We start from the raw sequence: 10,007 nt of genomic DNA on the forward strand, positions 1-10,007 counted from the left end.
ATTGCAATATGATGATTTAAATAATGCATGTGCTAACTAGTTTTGTTTGTTATCTCCCTGATAGCCTTAAGATCTTTTTTTTTTTTTAAATGAGAAGTGATTCCGATTGTAGTTTTAGTATTTTCTCTTTGCTGCTATTACTTAACCTCCTGCCAGACATGGAACAGGAAAATTGTAGATTGAAAGGAATGGACCTGGTCAGTGCAGTGCAAAGAATGGTGAGCTTGGTGTGGATGTCAGGAATTGAGTGTGTGAAAATCATAAAACAAATATGTATCATACATACCACTTAAGTGAGGCTGATGAAGGCCCATTGGGGAGGTGGAGGCAGAAGGGCAGCAACGTTAGAAACCCTTTCTCGAAAAACATGAGCTAAAAGTACATAAGCCACTGTTTCACAATAGGCCTGGCATAAATGTAGCAGAGGCTTCACAGGTGTGCCACACAGCTGGCAAAGACCCCTGTGCAAAAGGTTGGAGAAGAAATCCTACCGAGCATGTATGGAGAGAATAGAGGGGACTTTTTTTTCTTGTCCAGTACTTCCCACTTTTCATTTCCCATCTTGTAAGTTGTTTCCCATGAGGAAGTGACTTTGAATGTTTTCAGCCACCTACGGAAGCCCTTTTCCCTGTTCCACAGTGTGGCATTTCATACAGATCTAGAAGGAGAATGACAGCCTGATATTTTTGTCTAGGGATAGTGAGGCTATCACACAGGCCTAGGGACCCAGCTGAGACTCCAGGCAGCTCAAAGAGCTCAGCAAAAGCAGTAGGAGCTCACTAGGGATGTCCAGGCTATCCTCAGGAGAAAAATGAAGCAGTGAGCCAATCTGAGAAGGTATATAAAGATTCCATCCAATTCACTTGTTCGCAAAATGGACTACTCTACACATTATTCTATTTGCTTTTCTGTTTTTTTTTAAAATGTCAGCAATTGCTGTTTGTGAGTATTATGAGATGAAATTCATTCTTTTAACAAATGCCTAAGGAATGAATATGCCAACATTTATTTTACCCTTTTCTGATCAATGAGTATTCAGACTGTCCACCAAAATTCAAAGCGTAGTAAAAAGGTTTTCAGAAGGACAGGTTTAAAGAGCTAGGGATAATTTGAAAAGAAAGGTCTTTTTATATTAAATCAGTCATCATACCTCTGTGGAGCTTTCCTGTTCAGATCCTGTCACTGAATTCATTATATGCCACTGGATTTTGCCCACGGTCTATAGTGTGAGTTTCTCTCCTTGTCTAGGAACTGCTGACTTTTCAAATGGAGGTCTATGACAAAAATAAGGTATGTTTCTCTCCCAAGAGGCTTATTTTTCCTTTTTGCGTATGCCCCAAGCTTTTCCATTTGAGCTATCCTGTCAGTGAATAACGCTCTTGAATAAATAAAAAAAATAAACTTCTTTTGATTGCGCCTGCTCAGTGTGGGTTTTGGGAACTTTGTCATCTTGGCAGATGACAGTAGAAAAGCAATGGCTAAGGATGACACCTGGGGAGACAGATGACACTGTGCTTTTCCTGACAACTGTTCATAAGAAAAATACTACCCTTGCATGTAGCACTCCTGAAAAGGCATAGTTTGAAAGAAAATACTTTCATCTTCTGGTTTTAATCTTGTGTAGGCCTTGACACTTGGACAGTTTTGAACTTAATGATCCCTTAAGAGGAGAAACAGGAACTCTGGCTGCATTTTCTATATTCTAGGCAGTTCTTCTCCTTGGTCTTCAACATCCTGCTAAACTTCTGAATATCCTTTTGGTATTGTTTCTCCATTAGAGTGGATGACTTAAGATATTTTGAAAACAGCAATTTTCCTGACTTCAATAAATCCTCTTCTGTTACTAGTCAACAAATTTTAGACAGTAATTGAATTACAAATACAATTTTTGAGGCAAATTTGTTATATAATCCAGGCTGGCATAGAACTCACAATCCTCCTGCCTTAACCACTGAGATGCTAGGATAATATCTGTCACCATCTGTCACCTCAATAGATTCTTTATTCCAGTGCCTTCTTTTATTTCTCAGAGACGTTTAAGAACATGGACCTGCTGTAAAATGAAAAGCAAATACCATATGAAGCCATTTAAAAAGCTGATCAGAGTAAATAGAAAATACAAAAGTGGTAATATAATCTAGACTTTAAAGATGTTGAAGGAACCCAAGAATGCTTCTGTAATCTTAAAAAAGAAAAAAATAATTTAAACACTGATAATTAGTCAATACTTCCAAGTAAATGAAGTATGATTTTACAGATATAAATTGTACCTCATAGATTCAGTGATTGTCTAAAATCAAGTGCTAAAATAACAATTTCTTACTCTTGGGATCTGTATATGGGGCTCTTTCTATATTTAAAATGATCTGCCTTCATTTATTAATGAATGCTGTATAAAACAACATGTCATATATTTTTGGTTCATAGAACCACCTCACATTTTGAAGTTCATATTATACCAGTTCAAAACTAGAAAATGCAACATCACTATACCTATGTCTTCTTATATTATAAATATATATAATATATATACATATAAATATGTTTTATATATTAAGCATATATATATATAAATAATATTATTGCCAGGTTCTGGTGGCTTGCCTGTAATCCTAGCTTTTCAGGAGGCTCAGATCTGAGGATCTTGGCTTGAAGCCAGCCAGAGGTAGGAAAACACATGAGACTTATCTCAAACGAAATTATCTCATAAAGCTGGAAGTGGTTCTACTTGAACAAAAAAATTCAGGAACAGCACCCAGCCCTGAGCTCAAGCTCCAGGACTTGTGTACACACCCTCTCCCAAATTATACATATCCAATTTATTTATTTATTTATTTATTTAGCCAGTCCTGGGCTTGAGCTCAGGGCCTGAGCACTGTCCTTGGACTTTCTCAAGGCTAGAGCTCTACCACTTGAGCCTCAGCACCACTTGCAGCTTTTTTCTATGTATGTGGTACTGAGGAATCGAACTCGGGTCTTCGTGCATGCTAGGCAAGCACTCTACCACTAGGCCAAACTCTCAGCCCATCCAATATATTTTATACAATATATCATTATATATTGTAATCATACATCATATGTAATAAATAACATATGATATGATGTATAACATATATGAGAAAACATGATATATAATAAGCATATTATATTGCATGTAATATATAATATACCATATATTTTTACATTGAAATATATTTCAGTACATATTATCTAAATTTTGAATCACTGGCAGAAAACAGGAAAGAGGTTGAGCATTTGGTTTTGTGTCCTTTCCCTTGCTGAGTCACCTGACACTGACTGCATCCCCTGAGTGAAAGTGTTGACTGCTATCAGGCAGCCCTTTCCATAAAGTTCTGTTTTCTGGCCCAAGTAAATGCTCCATTCCTTAGATAATTTTTAAAATAAGACTTTAAATAGTATATTTGATTTTCCCCAATATTCCCTACAAAATGTTGCAATGAATGACTATATATATATATATATATATGATTATTGAGATGATAACTGAAGTGGTAAAGATAGGAAATGAGTCAGAAACTAGGATGATGAAACTAAGGCTAAGAAATGATCGATAAGGGCAAAATCTAGAGAATGACCATGGAATAAGTGATTGAGGTGCAGGTGCAAACAAGGTTAGTTGGGTAGAGAAGTTAAAAAAAACCTGACGCTCTGGTGTTAAACGGACCATGATAATATTACTGTTATCAAGAGTTAAGGCTAACGAGAGAGATTGCCAGACTGGAATAAAATAAAAGAGTGGTAGTGTGCAGTCATGGCTTATACCATAATATCAGTTACCCAGGAGGCAAAGATCAGAAGGAGAATGGCTCAAGGCCAGTCAAGCAAAAAGGTAACAAGATCTCACCTCAATCAATAGCCTGTGAGTGGGATCCACCCATGTCACCAGACTACAAAGAAGGCAAAGGCAGGAAGATTATGGGTAAGGTTGGCCCAGAACATAAAACCATCTTAAAAAAAATAACTGAAGTAGAAAGGGCTAGGAGTATAGTTCTGGTGGCAGAGTTCATGCTTAGAAAGGAGTGAAATCCCGAGTTCAAATTCTAGTCTGTCTCTCTCTCTCTCTCTCTCTCTCTCTCTCTCTCTCTCTCTCTCTCTCTCTCTCTCTCTCTCTCTCTCTCTCTCTCTTTCTCTCCCCCCCTCACACACACACTGCCTCAGGTGTCAATAGATAAAAGCAAATTTGAATAGTTTTGAGTGACTTCATCTGCTAACATAAAACTTAGAGCTGGGGCTTTTAGAGATAAGTGTGAGAAGAGTCTGGAGGTCAATGAGGATTGGATATTTAGACGCATGTGCCTAAGACCTGTGGGAGAAAGCATGATTACCATTTATGATGGCTGCTGGAACAGCAGTGTCCCTGAAGGGGAGAGCCAGCACACTAAAGGGAGGAGGTGAGTGAGAAGTTTTTGAGAGGAGGATGAGGATGTGGGAAAATTGGCTGAAGATGGATGAATTCCAGACATAGCTGTAAAGGAAGGATTTTATGTGTGACAGCAGTCCAGAATAGTTTCACAATTATTTCTTAGGGGCTGACAAGAGCAGTGGTCCCTGGGTTTTGTGTATTTTAAAGTCATTGTTATTGTTTATACTCAGAAGACAGCTAGGTTAGACGAAGGCTTTGTGTCCGCTTTCCACTGGAGGGGAAAGCATATGTTGCCTTAATGTTTTCTTGAAATGACTGTTGTGCAGTCTAAAAATTTCTCCTTTATAAGGGCTTGTGACCTCTCCAAAGGATTGCTTTTCTTTGTAGTCAGTAGCTAACTCAGAAGCTGTACTAATAAGCTAAAACATTCCCTTACATGTAACGGATCCTTTTAATGAAGATATGTACTTTTTTAATTGAGGAAAGTTTTCATTTATATATTTAAATATTTATTTGTCCTGTTATCTTCTTCTTTGGGCTATCAGTTATGGTTCTTGAGTCTTCTTTCTTTTGTTCTCTGTATATATTCTGCATATATTTTTTATAATATTTTTGTTGTTGTTGGTCATGGAGTTTGAAATCAGGGCCTGTGTGCTATTCCTGAGCTCTTTTTTTTTTTTTCTCAAAGGTAGTCCTCTGCCACTTCTGGTTTTCTAATGGCTAATCAAAAATACAAGTCTTACACTCTTTCCTCCCTGCGCTGGCTTTGAACTATGATTCTCAGATCTCAGCCTCCTGAGTAGCTAGGATTACAGGTATGAGCCACCAGTGCTAGGCTGTAATCTTTTTCTTTTTTTTTAACTCTTTTATTTTGCTTACTTCTCATTTCTTTTTCTACATTTCTTAAGTCTTTTTAAAATTCTTTGTCATTTTATTTCCTTTTTGATATTTTTTCCTTACGGTAGCCCTTCTAAATCTGTTTCATCACCTCCTGTTTTTACTCTGTGTTTTTCTTTGAATCTTTACACTACTGTTCTGTTTTTCTTTTTACAAAGAAGTGATTGTCTCCTTCCCATATCAATTCAGGGAGGAATTGTTTAAAATATTATCTATCATAGAAACATTTTATTATAAAAATCTGTTCTGTTTTGTTCCTTTCCCCAAAAGTTGTGTTATATTTTCTTTATATGTTGGTATTGGACTATTTCCTTTCTTATTTCTCATCATTGAGTCAGGGTTTTCTTAGATCTGCCATTCCAAGAGCTTCCAGTGTTATGGGTGGGAATAGGGGTGAGAAGGGAGGTGATTTTTTTTTTAAGTGTAGACTCACTTATCTTCTGCCACATGAACAGATTGCTTCTTGCAAGTCTAGATTAGCTGTATGATTTCCTTTACAGCTTTACTTGCCTTTCTTCCTTAAAAAAATTTGCTGTTCATGTTCGGTTATATATACAATGCTTCTTGATCATAATCACCTCCTTCCATTTTCCCCATCCTCTTCTCCAACCAGTCTTATTGTCTTGTTCATTTTCACACACTGTATTTTTGTCTCTATTTATACTCCTTCTTTTCCCCCATTTTTCTTCTTCCCACCCCCTAATTCCTAACCTTAGGCAAGAAACCTTCCAACTTTCTATATTCTAGTTTGATACAGTGCATGTGAATTGTCCAAAGGGGTTTCATACAGGTGTCTCCACATGCATATATTTTAGTCATATTTATCACACATGCAAACACTTTTAAACAAATAGTAAGTTTAACATCCATATATGGATGATATCCTTTGCCCTTCAGAAACTGGATTACTTCACTTATTTTTTTTTCTTTCTTTCTTTCTCTCTCTCTCTCTCTCTCTCTCTCTCTCTTTCCTTCTTTCTTTCTTTCTTCTGGGGATTGAATCCAGGACATTGCATTTGCTAGGCAAGCGCTTTGCCATTGAGCTACATACCAACTGTGATAGTTTCTTGGTCCATCCATTTCCTTGCAAATGACATATCTTCATTCTTCTTTATGGTTGAATACCATTTCACTGTGTATGTGTATGTATGTATGTATGTATGTATGTATGTATGTATGTATGTGTCTGTCTGTCTGTCTGTCTGTCTATCTATCTGAATTTTTGCTCGATCCATTCATCAGTTTTAATTGCCAGTCTTTCTGAATTAAATGCAGTACGGGTGGCTTTTGTTGCCAGCACAGGTTGTTCCAGTTCTTCTATCCCCACTTGCAAACAAAGTATGTTTTAGCTGCAGGAGTTATATTTATTTTGGGGTGAGGGTGCCTGAGTAAAACCCAACCCCTGTGCATGCTATGTAAGAACTTCACCACTAAGCCACACACGTAGCTCACCAGTTACACTTTTGTTAGCAATGTCTCTCTGAGTCTTGTTGCTGCTAAGGTCTATCTATTCCTCCCGCTCCAACTTTCTGATATATAATTCCTGCTTAATATGACTCTTTATATTCACTTTTGTACATATTTTTTGAAATCTGTGCTGTATACTTGTGTTCTAGTTTGCAAGAGAAAAAAATGGATTTGTAGATTTGGGGTTTTGCCTGTGCTGTTTTTGCTCCTAGCTCATGAATGATTTCTAAATGTAGAAGGAAGTAGTCCTTTCTAATTCTTATTTAGTTCCCTTCTCACTCTTTAGTGATGTCTACAAAATATAGTCTACTAAACACAGGGATGGGTCATATCTTTTGGCTAGGTCTTACTTGATGCCTAATGATTATTAAAAAGTACAAGACCCTACAGACAGACCAGTTATTACTACTGTCCAGTTATTACTACTCCTTGAACGTAATATTCAGCTACTTTCCACATTTACTTCGTTCATCAAGATCAGTTTCTAGAATCATTCTGAGTCCTGAATGGAATTGTTGGGCTGGAGTTGGGGTAGATATCTATTCCTTGCTGTCAAAAGTGTCTTCTTTTTTGCAAAGGATGTTTAACACAATGTTGATGGTAAAGTCTTTCTGGCCCTCAAAATTTAAAAACAGAAATGCTTTCCTTTTGATTGTTTCAAATACAACGCAGCTGTGGACCCAACTGAACAATTCTTGAGATGTCTGAACTGTAGTAAAGCAGAAAGTCACTGAACTGAGACTTCCGATTTCGTTCTTGACAGGTCACTGTCAACCTGCAGGGTGATACCATGAAAGAAGCCCATGCCATCTAAAACCTAGGGTGATTTTGTTAGTCATTTGCCACTTCTTGAATTCTAATTAAATCATGTCTTTTTTGACAGCATAGTTGCCTTTCCAATCTGTGAAATTAAATCCCTTTTGCAACCAAGCTGTACCCACAGGAGAGCTACTTGGTAATTCAAACACATCTTGAGGTTTGCATACCAAAAGCAGCTGCAGAAACTTACAAGTATGATTCATGTTCATCAAAATATGAATATTCTTCACTTTGGACTTGATGTCTACCAAAATAGCACAACTCCTGAAAATCCATAATCCCATTAAAACTCTGAGTTCAATTCACAGGCTTGGTTTAAGCCTGAGATTTTCATTTTCTGAAATAAAAGCCCCCTTCCTTTCTCCTGCAGTTTCAAGTTCAATCTATTCAGATGTTTCATCAGAACATGAGGAAAACACAGTCTCTTGAGTCCCTGCATGCTGAATAAGTTGGCCTCTTGAGAGGTCTTTAATTCCCCTAAGCCCTTGACCTTAAAGCATCTTGTTAATGAGTTCCCATCACCTAGTCTTTTGACTGCACTGAAAGATTGTATACTGCATTTACGTCATTCATTTTGTATTTGTTGAGTGTGTCAAGTTTCTTGAGAAGCTTATGATCTTCTTAGAAAAAGGGAGAACTAAAACTACAAGTTATGATTCACACAGTGCTAGAAATAAGAGGATATGGGATGACAAGCAAGGGCATTGAATACTGGGGTGGTCAGGATAGAATTGTGTGACAAGCAACAGAGAGGAGGGCAGGAAGATTCATAATGAAATTGAAGCCTGACTTGGTAATGGAGTGTAAGCAGGAAATAGCCACACTAAGATGGGAAACAAAGCTTGATTAAAAGGAAACCGTGTCAAGACAAAAATACACGAGTATATGGCAAAACTGGATAGACCAAGTTTATTGTATGTTGAATTGTTTCTTCATTCCGTTTTATTTTAGATTAACTTATTTTTAAATGCATTTTTAAGTAGTTGTACAACTTTCAACTCAACATACCATTTTATGAGTACAATTCTTACCTCCTTGCATCTGAGTCCTTTTTTTGTTTTCTGTTCCTATGTCTAGCAGAAGGCACATAGATGAGTGCAGTAAATGTTTGGCGATACAAGGGAAAGTTAAAGAGCCCATTAATTAGGAATATCTTATGTAGTAAGCAATTAAACAAGGTGAATTTAATCTTTGGGAATTAGAAGGGATAGAAATTGGTAATATTTTGAAAGTAGGTTAATGAAAGTAAAATACTACTTTCTAGGTTTCTGTTCAATTATAGGTAGAGGATAATAGCAGTTATTGATAATAAGTCATTCGATGCTTTTGTGGATTGTTGTACTTTGTTTACATGTATTAAGCAATTAAAACTCTCAACAACTTTAGTGAGGTATTCTTTTTTCTTTTTTTCAAATCCTGTGTGTAATAAGACAGTCTTATGTAGCCCAGGCTGGTTTTGATCTTGAGATACTTTTGCTTCTACCTTCTAAGCGCTAGAAGTAGTGGGCTGTGCCGCCATGCCCTGCTAAGGTAAGGTAGATATTCTTTTTGTGTGTGTGCCAGTCCTGGAGTTTGAATTTAGCACCTGGACACTGTCCCTGCACTTTTGCATTAAAGGCTAGCTTTTGCATTCAAGCCATAGCTCCACCTTTTTTTTTTCTTTGAGTCAGAAATGAACCTTTATTGTTGTAAGACATTGATTTCTTGGGTGGGGTGTTGGGTTGCGTGCATGTGCCATTCCTGGATAGCTCCGCTTCTTTTGGTCGTTAATTGGAGATAAGGGTCTTATCAATTTTTCTCCTGCCCAGGATGGCCAGGACCTAATGCTCAGATCTCAGCTTCCTCAATAGCTAGGACTACAGGCTTTTGGCACTGGCAACTGGCAAAGGTAGATATTCTTATTATACTCCTTAGTGAGAAACTTGGGATTGAGATTAACTTTCCCAGTGCTACAGAAGTAGTAGGTAGCAGGTTAATAAGCCAAGGAATTCAGATGCCAACACACACACACACACACACACACACACACACACCTAGTTTAATTACTTTTCAGATGTGATCAATATAGAGAATGATAACCCTATTCCAATGTGCCAGACATACAAAGAGGTATCGAAGGTGATTGCTTCTGTTTTGTCAGATTTTAAGAGCTGGGCTCTGTGTGTTCTAAGAGCTTGCAAGCTTAATGAAAACAATTCATATAGAAGAGAAGTATGCACAGAAACACCTCAAATGCTCTGGCAGCATTTCAAAGGGTGGGAAACGGCTCTCTCGCTCGCTCTGCTCTCTCTCTCTCCCTCCTTCTCTCCCTCCCTCCCCCTCCATGTTTTAAATATCCATGGGCCCCAAGTCAACTCAAGGTACACACTCACTCACAGGACTTTTAGAGATCTATGGGCGCCGCTCAACTCCTTCCCAGTCCAGCCCACTGGGTGTGAGC

The sequence above is a fragment of the Megascapheus bottae genome, chromosome 2 (genome assembly GCF_031878675.1).
Source record: "Megascapheus bottae isolate mThoBot1 chromosome 2, mThoBot2.hap1, whole genome shotgun sequence".
Taxonomy (NCBI): domain Eukaryota; kingdom Metazoa; phylum Chordata; class Mammalia; order Rodentia; family Geomyidae; genus Megascapheus; species Megascapheus bottae.